Consider the following 21,901-nt stretch of genomic DNA (forward strand, 5'->3'; position numbering starts at 1 on the left):
AAATCAGATGTTATCTCTCGGAGAAATGTGGTAACATCTCTCGTCCTTACATCCAATTTGACCGAAGTTCCATTACATGTAACGCGAACATGGTTTGTCACAAACGCAAAAAGGTACCACATTGGGTTAAAATGCGATACCTGGGGCTCACAGAAAGTGTTTAAAGGCCTTGGCACAACCCTGAATCTGAATTGGTACCCACGCGCCATTATAAACCGACTAGAGAGAGAGAGAGAGAGAGAGAGAGAGAGAGTAAACAAGTAGGAAAACTCGTTTCCTTTCCGAAGCTGGAGTCGTGTTATGCTCCTGTGTGTGTGTGTGTGTGTGTGTGTGTGTGTGATGCTATAAAGCGGTTTTGTTTTTTCGTTATCTCGTGAATCACCTCTTGCGTCCCTTGGCGGTGAATTACTTCAGCGAACAATCGAGTAGCGTCACATCCTTGGGAAAACAAGCAAGGCCATAGAAGGAACGCATTGTGTAAAAGAGTGGACTCAACAAGCTAGAGGTCTCTGATATAGGCCAGGTAAAACATGAACGAGCATCTTGAGGACAGCAGTATGTCTACTAACGAATGCAAATGATGGGAAGTTGACACAAGATAACGGTGCGCTCGTTTTTCGTCAGGTGTATAGGAAGTGCACCTTGGAAAGAAACACGCAACAGGGGAAACTTCCTGGCAGATTAAAACTGTGCGCCTGTCCGGGACATCAACTTGGATCTTATGGCTTTCGCGGCCAAGTGCTCTACCGACTGAGCCGTTCGAGCACGACTTACGACCTGCCCTCAAAGCTCTACTTCCGCCAATGTCAGCTGGACAGCTAAGTCAGTAGAGCACTTGCCCACGAAAGGCAAAGGTCACAGGTTCGTGTCCTGGACAGGCACACAGTTTTAATCTGCCAGGAAAGTTTCAAATCAGCTCACAGTGCTGCAGAGTGAAAATTCATTCTGCATGCAACAAGTGCGCAGGTAATAGTGAGCGGATCTTTCCCATTTGCTTAAATTTGTTCCTCTGTGTTCAGTCAGAGAAAGGAAGAAAGACTACGCAAGAAGATATATGTGTTCCCCCGCCCCACAGCAAGAACCTTCATTTGCAGTGTAGGTTATCGTATGCCGCCCTGCCAACGATTACTGAAATTAAATACAAACTCATTAAGTGCTGTAAGTGATCAACTGGCACTAATGCGTAGGTTCTGTCCTGTTAATTTTCCCTTATTAGTTTGAAGAAATGAGAGAAATTTGCCTCCGAGGTTTGTCAAAACTATCTATACTAAACTATTATGATTGTATAAATTGTGAATTTCCAACCTCGACATAAGTAACAGCTAGTGGACATAGTTTTAAGATTCTGCGTGTTTTATTTGGACCCAGTTATAACCATGGCCTTCATGTTATTAATACAGCTGATGACAGTTGTACATGGATGCACGCAGTATGGTGTGTTCGCATTTACCCGCGCGATGTATTATGTGGCAAAAACAGCTGTGCAGTTTCGTGAGGAATACCATACATTTCCGACTAACGTGCGGTATTGAGTTCTCTTCGCACTATCGTATTAGTTTCATCAGTTTCCTGTATACTGCTGTTGCTACATTGTGTTACGTGGTATAAATACCTACTAGCACAGTGACCTAAAGCACACAGCAAAATGGAATCAATACTCATCACTTACCGACAACAATTTCCCGCGCAACTTGCTTTTTATTTCTTTCCGTAACCGACACTGCTCAACTCTGATCTACTGCAATTACTTATCACATAGTCTAGCACCGTCCGTTGGTTATCATTTTAACAATTAGATCCCGTTGTAGATTATTTTGCAAACAGGCTTCAAATACACTGCAGGTGATAACCGTGTTAACAGAATCTTCCGTCTGTTCTTGGTAGAACATTATAATAAACGAAAAGCACCAGTTTGCTTTCGTTCCACTTTGTCTGAAGATGGCCTTGTAAGCCCAAAACCGGTTAACAAAATAAAAGTAATACTATGGAACAAATAACAAACTGGTGATAACGTGATAATTACTGCGAAATACAGTGTGTCCCAGGAGGAATGATCAATATTCAGGGATATGACAGGAACGACCTTTCGAAGCAAAAAGTCTAGTAAACATGGACTCTGAACTGCGTACTTTAAGAGCTATGAACACGTATTCATCTTTGCTACTGTGAAACACATCTACTGAACCATTGCTCGTGACTCTTGAGATATGCAGTGTGGAGTTCATGTTTACTAGACTTTTTGCTCCAAATGGTTGTCCTGTCATATCCCTGTATACTGAACATTCCACGTAGGACATATTTTCAGAACTCACAACGTGTATCTTCTTATCCTCAATGTAATTTGTTCTGTACGGTACTGTATGTAATGCTTCTACCACACCTACGACCATGCCACCTGTTGTACCGCAGGTACAACATGAATGTGATCGCTACTGAACAGGGTAAAGCAGCAAAGAGGGGCCATCCCTAATAAACCCGGAATTCGTCCAAAAAGTTTCGAGTCTGGATTAATAAAAAACAGAAAAAAGTTAAGATAGTGGTAGTCATGCTTTAGGTGTTCTACATAGTGTTCTCCCAATTGAGTGCAAAGCACACGAAGTTCATGCAAGCATCTGAAACTGTCAGAAAAACCCTTCTTTGGGATGATGCTCAATTCGCGCTTTACATTGGTCTGAATATCGGTTACGTCGTCAAAGTTCCCCCCCTCCCCCCCCCCCAATATGAATTGCCGCAATTTTTGTAGTATTTATAACACAATTGTCCGCATTTTGCGTTTTAGTCAAATCAGGGCATGTGTCCACGCGTCGTTGTTTTTGTTCGGAAGTCAAGGCGTGCAGAACAAACATTGCACACATTTTTCTCTTCTTCAAAACATTCTGTAGAATGTCATGAGGTCTTGATTTATAGGTATTGCTTTTTGTGACACAGCACGTTGACACACTAACTCCCCGCGTTCACTACCTGGTCACAAATGACTGGTCGAATGCACATCTGTTGTTAACAGTTATTAAGTTCAAGCTGGCATCGTAGTTTCTGCTCTGACGTCACTTATAAGCCAGGAATAAAATAAGTCTCGAAACGTTTTGGACGGACGGTGTATATTGAGGCGCGGTTTCGCCAAGTAACAGCTGACAGAGCAACGAATTTTCAATTGAACGCAATTAATTTTTAATATTTATAGCTGTCGAAATTTGACATCGACCTTTTTAAAAAAAATACTGAGTTTGTTTTTTATTGTGGCATTGGAAATAGCTGACGAGAAGGACTTAAACGACATATCATGTGTGTTACTTGATCCAATCACCATCTACATGATTACTCTGCAATTCAGAGTTGAGTGCCTGGTAGAGGAGAACAACATAAACAGCCCGTAGTCAGGAGAAGAGGTCCCACAAACTTAAGCAAACATTTAACTTCATGAGTTTTGCTGTTCGCTTGAAGCCAGTCTGTCTGTATTCTGTTGTAGCGAGAAGACAGTTTTCTCGTAAAGCTAACAAAACGTTCACGATATATACGACACTCGAAAAAGTTGACAGTTTTTGTCTGTATGCGACTGGGATCAACCACATTAGCGTTTGGCGAATACTACATTCCAACGTATTTCATCCTCTCCACAGTTCGCTCCATCTACAGCTACATGGAAGTGACTTTCAAAATCGGTTTCAGTTCTCAGAATTGTCTACGAAAACTGCAAAGTGATGCGGCATTTCTATGCAAGATTTTGTTCACGGGTGAAGCAACGTTTACAAACTATGAGCAAATCTATCTTAGCAATATGCACAACTCGTCAGTTGAAAATCCACGCTGGTGAGAAGTGTCCAAACAATCACTTTTGTCTGGCAACGTGTTGTAGGGACTTTTCAAGAATCGCATCATTGGTCCCTATTTTATTGATGGGGACTCGAAAAAGAAGCATATATCTACAGTCAGCAACGTACATACTGTCGCCGTTATTGGAAGATATCCCAATGGGTATAAGGCAAGCCATGTCGTACCAGTATGACTGATGTTACGTCCATCCATTCCGCACAGATGCTTGCACACAACAAAGCATTTGGAGATATTTCAGTCGATCATTTTGTAAACACAAAATGGAGCGCCCGTTGACCAAGTTCATCATCTTTGACTGTTATCTGAAGATAAATCTAATGTGAACCCGGACGCCACCGACAACATTTCAGAGATTGTTCAGGGACATTTGTTCCGTTATTTTGGTATAAGGGACATTTTGTCCCCGGTGGCTCGTTACAGAGTAATTACATTTCGTTTGGTTTCTTACTCCTGTTTATCTTTGTACTGTATTCCACTGAAAAATCTTCAGAGCTATGGAAGTGTCGGTGACATGCGCTGTGTGTCTTTTTGGAAACAGACTTGATCCATTCTCCCGCGGTACTAGCTGACATTAATGCCCACTTTCCATTCAGTACTACCTGGTTCTGGTTTGGGTTTGGTTGTGCAGAAGTATTGGTCGAATGTTAACAATGACTCACAACTTTATGAGTAAGTTTGTCGATGAACAGGTATATGGGCTGTGTGGATCAACTGAATGCATTAGAAGAGAGGCGCGACAACAGTAAGCTCATTGTTCCCAATACGACGGCAACCACGTCACAATATTTTTCCATCTGACGGATGTTGCATTACTCTGAGTTTTGTGTTCTACGTTTTGACGAGTGCATACTGTAAGCTTTTTCGCTGCTGCTCCACAGAAACAAAGATAACTGGCGTAACGAGCTAAATAATTCGTAATTACAGGTTTACTCAACAATGAACCATCGGGGACTAGGAGTCCCATGGAACAGCCAGCCGGAGTGGCCGAGCGGTTCTAGGCGCTACAGTCTGGAACCGCGCGACCGCTACGGTCGCAGGTTCGAATCCTGCCTCGGGCATGGATGTGTGTGATGTCCTTAGGCTAGTTAGGTTTAAATAATTCTAAGTCTAGGGGACTGATGACCTCAGCAGTTAAGTCCCATAGTGCCCAGAGTCATTTTAACCTTGGAACAAATTACTCAGAAAATATCCCTGAACAACATACAAAGATTTTGTCGGAATACGGGTTCACACTGTATTTACACGTTCTGTGTATAGCTTGGAACGCCTCTCTTAGGTGTCTCATGTAGAAATACAGAATTTTTGAAGAGCAGCTGTGCTAGATAACAACCAGTTTTATAAAAGTATTGTAATAGCTGTGGATTTGTACAGAACAGACTTACTGCAGTTGCGAAAGAAGACATTACTACGAGAATCGTGAAACTGATTGCAAACGAGCAAGGCCACAAAACTGCTAGTTGCGGTGCAAGACTTGCAAGTGGAGATAAAGATTGTGAAATAGACCGGCATAGTTTCTGATTTGCAACTGCCATTGTGTAATAGGTTCTTCCTCCGCCTGCGGAAGCCGCAGGTAATGGCTAATGCTATGTGAGATGCACAGGCGGCTTGTGTCGAACCAGTCCTGTTCTTAAAGGGGCTGTGCGTGTAGAGAAGCAAGGCGCGGGCAGGGGGGCGAGGGTGGGGGAGCGCGCAGCTGTTCGGGAGCGCTCGATACTGTCGGAGCGCCTGCAGGTGGCAGCCGGCCGGCAACAGGCGACACCGCGCCTCAGTCGCGTTCTTTCTGCACCGATGCCGACACACGCTTGCCTCTGGATGCGTTGCACAGCGAGTACTGGCGCTACTGAGTGTGTACGCGGTCTCCAGGTGGTGGGAGGAGCGTCCTGTGCTCCACCGTCTCTCAGATGTTGATGGCTGATCGGCAGGTAATTACCAAAAGTTTGCATGCCTCTTTGTCTTCACTTGCTGCGTTCTCCACAAGGGCATGTTACCTGCATAATCCTTGATTAATGTTATATTTGTTACATTACGGTTTAGCGGTCGAGTTCAATCCTTCTAAATAAGTTTCATGTCACAGATCTCGCTCATTATAAATTTTGTACACCTAAATCTCCACTACGCAAGCAACTTTATGGTATTTGGCATGGTGTCAAGAAATGCGAGGACACGGAGATTTAAGAAGATTAATCTCTCAATCTGTACTGTGCAAACCTACCACTCTGTGTAAACGTGGCACTGGTGGAACCTGTGCTTACTTTGTCTCTGAAGCAAGGGCAGAACATTGTGCTGTGTAACATGAATAAGGCAAATTGTTCAAATAATGTTCCATGTTTTCTAGTCTGTAAACAGAAACCATTGTTTGGCCTCAGAATACGCCTGAAACAGCAGTATCTGCATCTAGGCATGCCTTCGTAGTTTACGTTTAAAACAAAACAATGATGTAGTTTCTCAGATGGAATTTTTTGAATAGTACTTTAATACAAAATTCTTTGGTAGCGTAGGTTTATGCAATAACAATTACATTCAACATTTCGGAATGTGGTTTATAAGTGACTGTCTGTGACGCTGCTTTCAATTTAAATATTAAAGTACAGTGCAGCTTACCGGTTTAAATCACAGCAGTATTCCACATTGCAGCTGTGGAGTTTCACTTCCAACAACTGAAAAATGTATTCTTCTTACTAGAAAAGTTTTATTTGCCCAGATCGCGCAGGAGAGCTTCTGTAAAGTTTGGAAGGTAGGAGACGAGGTACTGGCAGAAGTAAAGCTGTGAGTACCGGGCGTGAGTCGTGCTTCGGTAGCTCAGATGGTAGAGCACTTGCCCGCGAAAGGCAAAGGTCCCGAGTTCGGGTCTTGGTCGGGCACACAGTATTAATCTGCCAGGAAGTTTCATATCAGCGCACACTCCGCTGCAGAGTGAAAATCTCATTCTGGAAACATCCCCCAGGCTGTGGCTAAGCCATGTCTCCGCAGTATCCTTTCTTTCAGGAGTGCTAGTTCTACAAGGTTCGCAGGAGAGCTTCTGTAAAGTTTGGAAGGTAGGAGACGAGATACTGGCAGAAGTAAAGCTGTGAGTACCGGGCATGAGTCGTGCTTCGGTAGCTCAGTTGGTAGAGCACTTGCCCGTGAAAGGCAAAGGTCCCGACTTCGAGTCTCGGTCGGGCACACAGTTTTAATCTGCCAGGAAGTTTCATATCAGCGCACACTCCGCTGCAGAGTGAAAATCTCATTCAGTTAATTGTACGTCACCATGATTACTCAGCAAATTGCAGCCACACCCCAAACCGTCCATTAGCCGACCTGCCAGACGGAAGTTCCGGCTGAGTCAGAATCGTTCTCAGAAAATTGCGTCGTATTCTCTCCACCCTAAACTTAGCACACTCGAGGATTTCATTTATGTGTGACCACTTTAACAATCCGACAATTGTGTTGATTTCCACTTTCATCTGTACGATTTAACGTTTGAACCAGCTGTTTTCGTTACCAAATCAAATTCTTGCTCTGCGAGCAAGTGTGCGTTGTTTTGAAACTTCCGGACAGATTAAAACTGTGCCAGACCAGGAACCTGCATTTCACGGGTAGTGCTCTTACTGACAGACAAAGCCAGCACAAGTCAAGAATCTGCAAGTACTCCTCTTCTTTCCTAAGTTTGCTTCGCGAGCTGCGCCAGGATAGCTCAGCAGGTCGCATTGCCCCTGAGAGGCAAGAGTCCGGGTTCAGATAAGGTTTTAATATTTCAGAAATATTTAATATTTTATTTCACGGTAACAAACAAAAGGAAAGGACAATCGAAATTGTAATTATACAACTTTTACTACAGCTAGTAGTTCAGAAGGGACTGAGGCACTGTTGTATCCTATCCCCCATGTTATTCAGCTTACACTACATCTGCACATAGAGACAGCAGTAAAGCAAACAAAGGAAAAATTTGGAAAAGGAATTTACTTCTCTGGAGAAGAAATAAAAGCGTTGAGGTTTACCAAAGAGACCGTAATTCTCCGAGACGAAAAGGACTTGGAAGAGCAATGGAACGAAATGATAGTGTTATAAGATGCATCCCAACCAAAGCAAAATAGTGGTAATGGAAATAATAGAGTTAAATCAGGCGATGTGGACTAGCAAATGTCACACTAAATGTAGCTTCTGAGGTTTTTTGTTATTTGAGTAGCAAAATAACTGCCGATGGCCGTAGTAGACTGGATATAATGTCAGACTCAACAGCAAGAAATGCGTTTCTGAAAAGATCTTTTTTACATCGACTATAAATTTATATGATAGGAAGTATTTTCTGAAAGTACCGGGTGGCTATAATTGCAGTCCATTGTGGACTGTAGCTGTACACTGTTTGTATGACGGTATGGCATCTACGCTATCATTTGACTAGCCATAACGTGAGCGAAAAGTATGGCTACTCAGAAGGGAGACCGTGTGCTGTTAGCGAAACTATTTTATGTGAACGGCAGCAATTACAGTGCTGCATTGAGAGAGTATCACCTACTGGAGGCTCTGAGGAGAGTCCCGATGTCATTTAATGTTTTAAAGACGATGATAATGAAATTTGAATACACGGGTGAGCTGGAAGGGGAAGGCGATGGAAGTTATGGACGACGCAGCTGTTGCTGTAACTGACCATTCAGTAGTGCCCGGGTAGTGCTAGTCCTCGTGCAGTGTCGCGAGAATTCTCCATCCCATGGTCAGCAGTACGGAAATTTTGCGATCTGTTTTACACTGGTACCTGTACAAGATCCAGATGGTGCAGCAACTGAAACTTCCTGATCTGCAGCAATGTCCTGAGCTACTCTTCGGTTTCTGGCACGGATCGAAGTTGAAGACATGTGGCCGGGCAATATTCTATGGAGTGACGAGGCACATTTTACGCTACAGGGTGCAGTGAATGCACAGAATTGCCGTATTTGGGGGTGCTGTTCAACCACATAGTGTGCACGAAGAGCCACTGCACCCGCTGTATGTGACTGTGTGGTGTGAATCCACAAGCACCTTTATTCTCTGTCCGTTTCTCCTTGAAGAGAATACACTCAGAGGGCCTATCATATGTACCGTGACGTCTGTACGTTATCGAGACCTCCTGATACAGCATGTGATCCTCGTTTTGGAAAAGTGCAACTGTGTGGAAATCACTGTTCTCATGCGAGATGGGGCAACACGTCATATCGCTCGCCCAGTGAATGATCTGCGTAGTGTAATATTCCACGAACGTATTATCTCCAAAGGTTTTCCAGATGCATGGCCTGCAAGATCACCTGATGTGAACCCATGTGACTTTTGACTGTGGGGATATCTAAAAGAAAGCGTTTACCAGGGACACGTTCGGTCTCCACCTGATACGAAGGTTGCTGAGATTCCAACGGAACTGCTACGAGCAACTGTTGATTACGTCTTTTGCGGATGCAGCATCACGTCAACGTCTCAAGTGCACTTATCGAACAAATAGTGTAGACGGTGGTTAATAATAAAATCCTTTCACTTGTTTGACCATCCCTTCCCTGCCCACGTCCCGTTCCTAATCCATCGCATATGGAGGCATTTCTATGTCTTCCCTGCATTCAAAGCACCAGATTTGCACCTTTTCTCAGAAACTGGAACTAACTTGTTTTCCAGCGTAAATCGGCTTGGTATTAACGCATTAGAATATCCACCAAGTTTCGCTGTCATACGATAATTCTAGCTCACTCTGTATCTCTGTGAGTAGCTGCCCTTTTAATTATACCCGTATTTGGTTACAATGTAGTCGCATAGATTAGCGAAACATGGACGAGGAGCAGTAAAGGCGAGAAAAGATGAGGAATAAACTTCGTTAGGATCATAAAAAGTGAATCTTACGACGTAACAGCCACTAAAGATGTCTGCGCTTAGACTGCCCTGACGGGGCTCATTTCTACACCTGAATCAATTTATGGAAATTAGAGTTGTACTCTTATGTCCAAAGAAAAGCGAATTTCTCTTTAGAAGTCTGAAACAAACCACAGTGCGAATCTGCGACGAAGCGAACTAAAGGCGAAATGGAGGAAAAAGAGTTGCTACTCCATCGATCGACACTTGGCGTCAGCGTGAATTGCGTCGTATCGACAACATGTATGAGATGAACGCGATGCTTTTCGACTTGCCATATTTGCCACTAGTAGCACCAGCAGAGCAGCCAGTGGGGAAGTGCCGCGGCAGATCACGGCGCCCGAGGCTCTCCTTTTCCGCCGGCAACAGGACACCCACGCGCCCTGTCGGGGCGTCAGCTTCCCGCTTCCTGTCACACGCGTGTGCGTCCTATCCTCACCTCTGCGTGGCAGGGGCTAGCACGTTTCTCACACAGTACCCCTCACGCACCGATACAACTCTCACAACGCTCGCATGCGTTCTCCAATCCTTAAAGGAAACAATCGTAATTATTCCAACGCTTCGCAGTTATACAATAGCGCACGCATACATTCTTATAGACAAAGAAAATATTTTTTCTTCGCCCTATGCAAACGGTTTTCCATCCGCTCCTTAGAATACAATAACTTTTTAGGCCATATTGTAACGGCACTGACCATCTTAAGTAGTATAACAAAAACAGTTAATCTAGGTCCCAGCTAATATTTATGTACTCTGATAATTGGTTTGTACGTCCACATGATTACTCCGCAATTCACAGTTAACTGCCTGGCAGAGGGTTCATCGAAAGACCTTCAAGCTATTTCTCTACCATTCCATTCTCTAGCAGCGCACGGAAAAAACGAACACTTAAATCTTTCCGTGCGAGCTCTGATTCCTCTTTATTTTATTATGCTGATCCCCAATGTAGGTGGGCGCCAACAAAATATTTTCGCATTTGGAGGAGAAAGTTGACGATTGAAATTTCATGCGAAGATCCTGCCCTAACGAAAAACGCCTTTGTTTCAATAACTGCGACCCCAATTCGCGTATCACACCCGTGGCACTCTTTCCCCTGTTTCGTGATAAAGCAAAATGAGCTGCCCGTCTGTGAAATTTTTCTAAGTCGTCTGTCAATCCTATCTGATGCGGATCCCACACCGCATAGCACTACTCCAGAAGAGGGCGGACAAGCGTAGTGTAGGCAGTCTCTTCATTAGACGTGTTGAGTTTTCTAAGTGCTTTGGCAATAAATCAATCTTTTATTTGCTTTCCCACAACATTATCTACGTGATCGTTCCATTTAAGTTATTCGTAATTGTAATCCGTAAGCATTTAGTTGAATTTACAGCTTTTGGATTTGTGTGATTTACTGCGTAACAGAAATTCAACAGAATGCTTTTAGTACTTATGTCTATAATGTCACACTTCTCGTTATTTAGAGTCAATTGCCACTTTTCGCACCATACAGATATTTTACACCATTAACTCTGGAATTAACAAAAAAAGGTGACATATGATGCAGCTAATCACCATAAAAACTAACATACTGCAACGTCATCGGGAGACAAAATATGTATACGCCATTGGCGACGCGTGGAGCCAGTACGCGGAGCTGCAGCACCTACGAAAAAGTACCAGTCAACAAATCCCGACTAGCATATAGATGCTAAGAGTTATAAGGGGAAAGCTCCGCCCGCTGTTCAACAAGGGTGGAATAAACCAACGAGCGAAAAAATTACCGAATAGCGTGTACACAATAGAAAAAACTCATTGTACAAGCAATCATAATACAGTGTTGATTATAATCCACAAACGTATTTAAAATACATTACAGCACAGTAAAAACTTAAAAGGTCAATAGTAGTGGCTAGAATCTGAAGAAATTGTCCTCTGTGTGCATTAGGTACCTCTTGCCAAAGACAGTAACATAGGTGATGCAAATTGCCAAGCAAAGATACGTGTAGTAAGACACACGCCGCTGTTCCTGCGTTCCGGCGATAACACGTCCCGCAAGCTAGCCAACAGAACGAGGCGTGTCCCGCCTCATGCTCAGCGTCGTGCGAGGTTTAATTTCAAATCATCTACAATTAAAGTAGATTCTACATGGACTTACAGTCAACTGATAACAAATCACGAAAGAAAATTAACAATAATTTTTAAATAAAAATAGACCTACCTTCGGAGACCTGGTTAATTACGTTGCATGTAAAAGCAGTGGTAACTGGCATGAAAACGACCTCATTACTAAGCACTGGAAAAATGAAGGGACACTTTAAGGCCTTAAAACGTGTTAATAGAAACCTACCTAGCATTACCTATATTTAAAAAAAATAAAAACATACAAAAAGCATAGTAAAAACAAAAGAAAGCTGTGATACGCACGAGCATTTAGCTAAAGTTCTTTTGCTATAAGTCTTAAATTGTAAGAACGTACAAAAATGAGTACCAAGAATGAAAAGTTGAATCAGAAGAGTGGTAGGTGTACATAACAAATCTGTTAAACTGTTTGAGGATATCTCTGTTGTTCCAATATAATGCACACGAGCTCTGTGAGAGCGTGCGATCTGAACTGTTTTTGTATGCTTCTAGGAATTTAGTTATTTATTTGTTCTCCTTAATTACAGCTTATTATCTGAAAATCACATTTCGGCGGATTGTCGTAAATTGTGCGTTACCTATTTATTTCTAATACTTAATTTTAAAAATACAAGTACTTCTATTATTACAAAACGGCAATGAAACCATTAACTAGTCACCTAACTACAACGACCACTAGAGAATCTGTTCTCTGTTTGTCCATTTATTTTGGTGTATTTAGCTTGTAGATGGTTGTTTCCGCTATTGGATCCGCCCTCATACTAACCCGGTCAGCAGTCATTGTCTGCTGCATTTCTTGGGTGTCGGGCAACTCGTCAGCAGCGTTTCCACTGTACCCAGCAGTTCCATTCATCACTGTTACGTCCACACTTACATGATCACTTGCACCAACGCAATGTAAGATTCTTGGGACTCTTTTCCATTCGGTGGTCGCCGACCTCAGTTATTTTCTCTCCACCTGGATGGCAGCACGCAGTCTTATGGTTGAATCCCTCGTGCAGTCTTCTTTGGCCTTCCTAGATACTGCGCCAGCAGTATCGTCCAAGATGCGTCAGGTCGACTCGCCCCTTAGCCCTACTTTGGAATCCAACATCCTTAATACCTGACGTTCACTACTCGCCGCATCCTTACAGAGCGCGCAGTCTAACAAAGTGTGTACTGCTGTGCCCATAGTGCCGCAGACGCAGCTATCATTCATCTGTCTTCAGATTTTGTATAGATACATAGCATACGGGCCATGTCCACTCAGGTCATGTACCAGTCCACTCGACCGGGTAAGAAGCCCCATTTTTAATCTCTCCCTGGTATCAGGCAAAAATTCATGTGTTCTCCTGCATGTGCCTGAAGTGTCCCATTCATTTTGCCACAGTGCTAATACGCGATTGCCTTTATTTCGAATTGGCCTTAGTTCCAAGCACCCTTCGTACTTCCATCTGATTGTCTTTCTTCCAACAGTAAAATGCTCCCCTTTTCCTAATTTCCAAGTCCAGTGTGCATATTCCTAGAATATGCTCACCAGTAGTCGCCTGTTGATCTTAGTAGCACTCCTCGTTGAACTCTCCACTAGCTGCTATCTATGAGTCCAAAAGCTTGCACCATATCCTACGACTGATGCTAATATAGATTGGTGGTATACATTGATTGTTTTCATGGGAAGCCGAAATTGCCTATTTGCAAGAGTTACAATTTCATTCGTCACGTTTGTATCTTTTCTGCCTGCTTCCTCTATATGGTGTGCAAAGTCAGGACGTCCGCCCAAAAATATCCCTAGATATCTCGTTATCGCACCTCTCGTAATCGTTACATCATTTAATTTCATTTTAGGGTTCATGACTAGGTTCCCTTTCAGCAGGGGGTAAGTTGTTTTGTGAGGTCCTGGTAACAGTTTAACACTTCGACACCAGCCTTCAAGTTTGTGAAGCGCCTCATTACATTTGTCTTCTACATTCTTCTAGAGTTAGCACTTACAACGAACAGCACCCCGTCTGCAAATGCTACCAAACCGCTTACGTTACCGCTATCATGTAACTTCTGTTGTATGGACTTCAATGCTACGTCTCGAAACTCTGGCCCAAACACTGATCCCTGCGGACAGCCTTTTGATATTGTCTTCGTTATTTTCTTTCTTGAGCATGTTAAAGAAGCATATCGCCCGTGGCAATAATCTCTCAGGGAGTTGTGCAGCGCATCTGGACACTCCAAATCCCTAAGGCGACCAAAGAAAGGCGGCCACCGTAGGTTATCGAAAGCGACGTCAGTATCAGTCACCATCGTCTATATTTACATGGCGCGTGCACACATACTGCCGCTTGTTTGATTTTATTGCAGTCTTTTTCTGATATGACCTTCTTCCCCACAGTATCCACAAATTACTACGTGCTTATATTTTGCCAAATGACTAAAGTCTTTGCATTCAACGCACCACCTCACTACTAGATCTTTTTTCACTGAAACCGAACTAAATTACTAAATCCAAGATATACATTTTGCCGCTTAATAAGAGTTGTTCTAATCTGAAGGCTCACTTCAATAACTTGGATCACTTTTCTTCCCATTGGTCCTGTGCTGAATCGTACTGTAAAGCCACTTTCGAAGCTTTCCTTCGCCGATTCACTTCAACGTTTTGCATGTGTATTGTGTCGTTCACTATCTTTCCATCTGTGTACCTGGGATGTTGTACAGTATCATTAAGTCTCTTTTTCTCAGGTTGTTCACAAATCAGTGTCTGTATTACCTTTTCGTTGTTCATTATCTTTTTCGTGTCACTTTGTGCAGCGGTTTCCAGGATGACTACATTATTGGTTTGCTTGATCTCCCTTATAAAAATTTTCTCTTTGGTGGTGTTTATTAAAGTCGTTAGTTTTTGTTACATGTCATTTGCCTTTTCATTTGTTCTTGACTTTATGAACAAAGTATTTTGTTGCATTGTTTATGCTATCGCTATTTCAGTTTGTTTCGGTTACATCACTCATGTCAAACTTGAGATATCACTGTCAGTATTCTAAAACAAATTATGTCAGGTGTTCGCACAATGTCACTGGATAGTTTCGATATTGTTCAGCTTCAAAGGAATATGGGATGCTTTTAAAAATGGTTCAAATGGCTCTGAGCATTATGGGACTTAATATCTGAGGTCATCAGTCCCCTAGAACTTAGAACTACTTAAACCTAACTAACCTAAGGACATCACACACAGCCATGCCCGAGGCAGGATTCGAACCTGCGACCGTAGCAGTCGCGCAGTTCCGGACAAGCGCCTAGAACCGCTCGGCCACCGAGGCCGGCGGCGCTGTGATGCTTTTAACCACCGGCGCTGTGATGCTTTTAACCATCTGTTGTACCCTACATCCTAGATGATGGTTAATAACCGAAAAAGGTATATGAATAATGGGGGTTAAAATGCATCTTATAAAATACTTTACGGCTGTTTAATCTCACCTCATGGAAACATTATGATGGATGAATGTGTTACGCTGCAGCACAATTTCGCCACACAGCTGTCAAGGATAGTAAAAAGCGAACAGGTCGATACTAGGGCATAAAGTCTTTACAGATTTCATTCTGTGTACTCAACTGGACAGTAACTATGCCGCACAGACAGGCGCGTGAACAATATAGGCACATGTCAGCTGGGCTCAAAGAAGCCGGTCGCAGTAATCTGCGAATCTCTAGACACTTGAACAGGAGCGATGTCGCACACAGCGGCAAAAAGGAAGCGGTCGACCTAGAGAGACGACAGAACCTGAGGAGTGAGCAGTCGTCGGAGAGGCACTAAGAGCTCCAGGATTCATCATTATCATCGATCCGACGTGCGACTGGTGCATCAGTGACCACAAGGACCATTAACAGGCAGCTCGCAGAAAAGGGGGCTGAGCTAACGGCGCCCCTTGCACCTCTGTGAACCAACAAGCCCATCTGCAGGGGTGTCGAGTACATTCGGCCCGTAATCTCACTGACAGGAGTAGAATTTTCCTCAGTGATGACTCCCGCTACGAATTGAGCCTCGATGACCAGCGATGAAGTGTCTGGAGACCCCCCGGACAGCGGTGGGATGCATATCTTACTGTCGCCCGCCATACGGCCCAGCAACTAGGTGGTCTGGGGTGCTACTTCATTTCACAACAGGACTCCTTCGATTATCATCTGTGGCACCCTTACAGCACAGCGGCACGTCGAAGATATTCTACGGGCCTTTCTGTCATTTTTCATGGCAAGCCATTCCGGGCTTACATTTCAGGAAGATAATGGCCGCCCACACACGGCGCTAGTTTCTACTGCTTGTCTTCGTGCTTGCTAGACCCTACCTTGGCCAGTAAGATCGCCGGATCTCTTCGCAACTAAGAACTTTTGGAGCATTATCTCCAACCAGTTCGGGATTTTGACGATCTGTTGCGCAAGTTTGACAGAGTTCGACACGATATCCCTCAGGATGACCTCCAACAACTCTACCAATCAGTGCCAAGCCGAATAACAGCTTCCTTAAGGAGCAGAGGTGGACCAACGCATTATTGACTTGCTCAATATGTGAAGGTCTTTCTCTTGAATAAATCGTCCAATTTTATGGGATTGTAATCATTTTTTTGTCTGTGCATGTACATGACATCTACCGATTTACGTCCCATTCGGATAATTCTTCCGTGGTGCGCCTTTTCTTAGTATATTTGCTTCAGCATCCACTCGCCGACCTTTGAGATCGTAAAGTAACGTGGCAGAGTAACACCACGAACTTCGCTGTTGAACATAACTATTGAACATAACTATTTGTACGCGAGCTAGCTGTGTGAACTGTTAACGCATAAACCATGTAAGCGTAGGCGTCTGTTCGGTGTTAACTCTTTTCTTTACGATGCCACATCGACTAAATGACACTGTGAAAATACAGTACATTTATAGACGCGGGCCTCGAGGACCTATCTTGCACCCTCTCGGTACAGCTCTGGATACAAAGTTTCATTACAAAGTAAGGAAAATACCTTTCGTAGAAGATTCCTCACTTATTTTGAAATCGTGATGTCAAAAGTAAAGTAAAGCAGTATTTGCTTGATACATTTTTTAACTACCAGGGTGACATTTACCAGAATTATTACCTATCTTGTAATTATGTTCCTAACGGAGACAGGAACAGCAAAACGTCATTTTTAGAAAGCATCATATGATTCATTCGGTAATGCACATTCTCTCCTCAGGATCTGTTCAGATATGTGTAGCAATGTATGTTCACTCAAACAAACATGACGTTATCAAATACGTAACACAAAACCGACACACACTCCTGTACCAGCACCCATTGTAAGAACCCGGGTTAACGTAACTTGTCCACTTGCCGGACAGTAAACAAATGGAAACAAAGGAAAAACTCCAGTTTAACCTGACTGTCAAAGCCGCTGAAAATTATTTCCCGTGATAAATGTAGAAATCGAAAAAAGATGGAAAAAAATTCGACTGCCAGTTTCGAGATACACAGAATCAAAAGATTAAATCAAATATGCAAATAACCGAAAACCTAGTCCGTCCACCTTCCGCTGCTTTTCTCGAAAAGTGGTTGAATACCACAAAAAATCACCAGTATTATCCTATTGATTGTAATTTTTTGAAACTCTCCTCAATAATCATGTTGTAATCGGGTATCATACCATTATTTGTGCATTACGAATAGTCAGTGCTAAAGGATGAAAACTGAGGTTAAAAGAACTGTACTTTTCGTGTTAATTTGTCTGTGTTCGATGGCTACAATCAGATAAAGACACGTTATGTAGACACAACCAGCTGATGGTTAAAGTTCATTTTATAAAATTCATCCATCGGCCGCCCAACTTTACAGTTTTGCATTTTCTGTCGATAGCTGCATTAATACTGATTTGTGACCAATTTGCATCACTTCTTCGCGGTGCGTCTTTTTATTTTCTTTTTTTTTCTTAGAGTGTATGTTATTTGACGGAAAGCTTCAGACATCTGACGACTGAAGACAATTAATAATTTATTGAGGAGTAAATAAAATTCGTTTTTTTATATTACATTATAGTAAAATCTATTTATAATATTTTCCATAAATACATTTTACAGACTTCGGTTTACTTCCAGTTTCTTTAGAAAGAGTAAACAGTTTGTAATTTATTTAACCCTGAATTATTAGAATCTCGTAAAATTTACGATTGCGGTAGGGTATAAAACAGGACATGTTGTACTTAATTTGGTAGGTAACATACCACTGGAGATGTAATAATGGTAATTAACTGATTCATGTGAATAAAGTGTGCAGTATTACACTTTATGGTAGTTTAGTAACAATGCAACATTTTCGGCCCTTTAGTGTTCTATGGTTAATTCAATACATTAAATTTCTTGTGCTATATTTTTCATCAATTTTGTTCGCTTACGTTATGTTATTCAGTATTGCTTCATTGTTATTAAACCTAATTATAGAATTATGAAGCTTGCTGTTCTCTGTAGAAAAAAATTGCAGAAAAGTAGTCCGCGGGGGAGGGGCTGGTGGATTGGAGGGAGGGGGCGCTAGCTTCGACAGTTCTTGGATCGATGGATCACCTACGTGCAGTTCTATTCGTATTAACCTGTTTTCCACCTTTCATTACATCCCTCTAACAAGACCGAAATGCTCGCGTACGGCTAGAGTAGTGCCTCGCCGTACCGTAATGACACAAAAGCAGTCATAATCTGCCGGTCGGAGAATAAAAGATTGTCGCATTTTCTTGCTCAGCTCGATGAAACCCACCTGCAAACAAAATCGCACGACGGTGACCTCTTATAAATCCAATTAAACGCGTTTTGTGAACAAACCGCTGATAAGAAACGCTTACGTTTTACAAACATGCCACGTTCATGTTTAGTTACTTTTTTTCCACACTTAGAAAGTCGAGCTCCCATTCGGAACTCCCCTTGTTAGGTGTAGAACAGTTTGAGTCGTTTTGGCGTATTGTAATGGAAGTGGATTTGTCTTCTGGCGATATTCTTACGGTCAAGTCGTGACGCAGCCTTTGCACAAGCAGAACTGGGCCAGCGCTGGGCTCGCTATCAGCTGCGGCAGTCAATATTCATAGCGCTTGACACACAAAACATTTCCATTCGTTTTCTCCGCCCGTCTTCACTAAGGCCTTCGCAGCCGAGTAGTGCACGTGTGTCGTCGGCAGAACACGTGCAGCGTGGCAGAGCCGTCTGTCGCCGAGACAGGTAATTAGGTGAGAGAGCAGCTGCGACCCGTGCGTTCCGTCCTTATACGTCAGCTGGCTTCCCTTTGGCGGCTGAATACCAGTTTTTGTAATTCTTCCACAGCGTTGCATACCCATTGCCACAGGTGCACTGCAAGGTTAAGACCACTGGCGCACTCGTCCCGTCCAGAATTCAAACATTCTTGTTTGACTCAGACAGCACTCCTGACCTTGCCTGCATGTAAGGACTTTAAAGAGAAGTCATTCCGCAATCTAATCTTACAAAAATTGGAATGGTAGCGAAAACGATGCTTCTAAGTATGTTTTATTTTCGTTGTTAGAAATGGAAATGGACGATAAAATTTGGAGAAGGAAGTGATTAATTTATAATGATAACAAAGAGTCGCGCAATCTCGTGTTACCGAAAATTGCGAGTGACGCTCAACGGATGTTCTTGTTTTCAGACCGAAGATTGGTGCTCTCACTCGAGTGGTGTTGCAGAAAATCGCCGTAACCAGTCAGTGCTCGAAGAAGACTGTCCTCGTTACACCATTATATTCAGATGGTACTGAGAGTTTCAAAGGGATAGTTCAATTTAGAGCAGGGGTTTCAAAACTTTTCCTCGGACATTACACTTTGAGGATCCTGATATTGTGACGGAACACCTTGTTTATTTAGAAAGTTATCAAATTTTTAAAAATCAGAAGACTTGTTTTATTCGGTGATTATTTCAATTGTAAATCATAACTAATAATACAGACATCATAGAATTTTAAAAAAGTAATTCGTATCGTCAAAATGTCGAAAACGCTTGATGTTATTAATAGTTTTTTTCCGGAGCACTTACTTCCAGCGGTTGTTCCGCGGAACACAGTCTGGGAAACCCTGGTTTGGAGGACACTCGTAACTAGTCATCTCGCTTACCGTAATGTTACTGCAGTACAGAAACTAAAGGAAACTGGAGGACGAGCAGTTACGATTGATTATTTTTTTGCTCTCTAGCACCGCATGATGAGAAGCAAAAAATTAACTGGCGAAAAGTTAAAATCTTGCGCCTAGCCGGACTACTACTTTCAGCGAGCAATATACTGCCAGTGGCGCCGGCAGAACACACTTCAATGACCAGTGCAAAGTTTTAATTTGGAACTAAAATCGTACTTCCTTAGTACAGTGATAATGAGGTGTTTCCGATTGTGCAATTTGTGGCGCACTAACTGCGAAAGGCAGAGATCCTAGATAGACAATCGTGCACGATTCGCTCAACAGGGTAGAGGTATCCTTAAACTGCTGGTATGCACATGTTATGCGCACTGCTATGCAACATCGCTTCGGTGGGATTACAAGGCCGTAAGAAACGGAGCACAAGCTCGAATAAAAGAAGACTATTGAAGGAAATCGACCGTGTCCTTTTCAAACGAAAAAAAAATTACGTTAAACGATTTGGAGAACCTTAATCACTGCGCGACCTCACTTCCTTTTTTTTTAGGTACGATGTTCACGTGAGATTCCCGATTTCGTTTGAAGCTGATGTTGAAACTCTCTGTATGTCTTCAATGACGGGCGCAACGTTTTTAATTCGCAACTAAAACCGTAGTTCCTTAGCACAGTGTCTTCAACTTGAAGTATCCTTAGTAATCAAGTGCTAAAAGACAATGTAAGTTACAGACCTGATAGATGCTTCTTTTGTTTTTCCTAAAAACTTCAACAAATGGAGTAAAACTTTCTACCCATTGCTCAGGGTCAATCCAACGATTTAGAAGTAATTCAAGGGGCGGGTTGACAGTGCTGTCGGAAGAATCCTGAGGCAAAAATCATTCATTTAATATCGAAAAGGAACAAAAAGCAAGATCACTCCTCAACGTTCACCGATAAGAGATAGATCATAAGATTGGCAGTGGAAGAATGAACAGGAAAATCCTCCGTGGCCTCGTCTTCGCCTGCAGTGACCACCCAAGAACTTTTACCGGGTGGCTAAATGGATAGTTGTACATTGTCCCTCTACCCACTCATCTACGAGCCAACAGGTGTGTCATGGGCGAAAATGATGCACTGATTCTACGAGAAAATTACCCACTTAGTCCAACAAATAATCTAAGCTGCAATACTTAACTAGTTCACTTCGTAAGTCTCTTTTAAGGCATTTGTGCGTAGCTATGTTTTAAAGCGTTACGGTAAATCACTATTTAAATGATTTTCTGCATAGTTTTATAGTTAGGAAACAGGGTGGATATGCCTAGTAGATTACGTTCAAAGTGATCTGCTGTTGACTTGTTTACTTCAGCAGTAAAAAAGATATGAAGTAAATAGATGATCGAGCTGTGGGGCAATAATTTGCATGCCATAATTACGTCCACGAATATGCTCCGACTGTTAACCCTTTAAGTGGCAGAGGTTTCTGCCTGAAGCCTCCATTGCATTAATTTTTTTATCAAGTGCCAGTGCATTTAGCGCGAAATCACTGACGATGTTGCAAAACAGAGACCTCTAGTGGTACGCTAAGGTACTTCTGCGTATGTCCTGTGGTATAGCATTCACTCAATAGCGTTCAAAGCAACAGTCAGCGCAGAGATTGTGCTACGTGAGTGTAGGAAATTGTGAAATTCTGGTTTTTTTTTTTATAGTGACTATACTGAGGCGATATTGACAGAGAAAGTAAGTATATCTAAAGTTATTGTAAGGTAAATTTGAGTTTGTACTACTGTTTATATGAGTGGTTTCGAAATGAAACCACTGGGGCAGAATGAAATTTCTGTACGAAACAACTGGGGCATTATGTAGTTTTGATAAAAAATTTATGACATTTTAGGTTCATTTTTGCTTGTTATTTACGACTATAATTCGTTTTGGGCATTATCAATTCACGGACGTTTTGGGCTCTGGGTCAGCGACTAAGAAAAATATTAATTGGCTTTCACATACAGGGTGTTTCAAAAATAACCGGT

General features: G+C 42.5%; 1 protein-coding gene across 5 annotated transcripts in view; it reads left to right on the forward strand.

Annotated features, from left to right (window-relative positions):
- LOC126251651 (tripartite motif-containing protein 2-like) overlaps positions 1-21,901 on the forward strand; it is a 419,447-nt gene that overhangs the window by 286,384 nt on the left and 111,162 nt on the right. The window contains exon 1 of one of the 5 annotated variants that reach the window (XM_049952208.1): positions 5,625-5,753. The exons of the other annotated variants lie outside the window; for them this stretch is intronic. The gene's annotated coding sequence lies outside the window, so the exon portion shown is untranslated. Of the gene's footprint in view, positions 1-5,624; positions 5,754-21,901 lie in introns of those variants that run through there. 5 annotated transcript variants of the gene reach the window in all.

This window comes from Schistocerca nitens, chromosome 4 (genome assembly GCF_023898315.1).
Source record: "Schistocerca nitens isolate TAMUIC-IGC-003100 chromosome 4, iqSchNite1.1, whole genome shotgun sequence".
Taxonomy (NCBI): Eukaryota; Metazoa; Arthropoda; class Insecta; order Orthoptera; family Acrididae; genus Schistocerca; species Schistocerca nitens.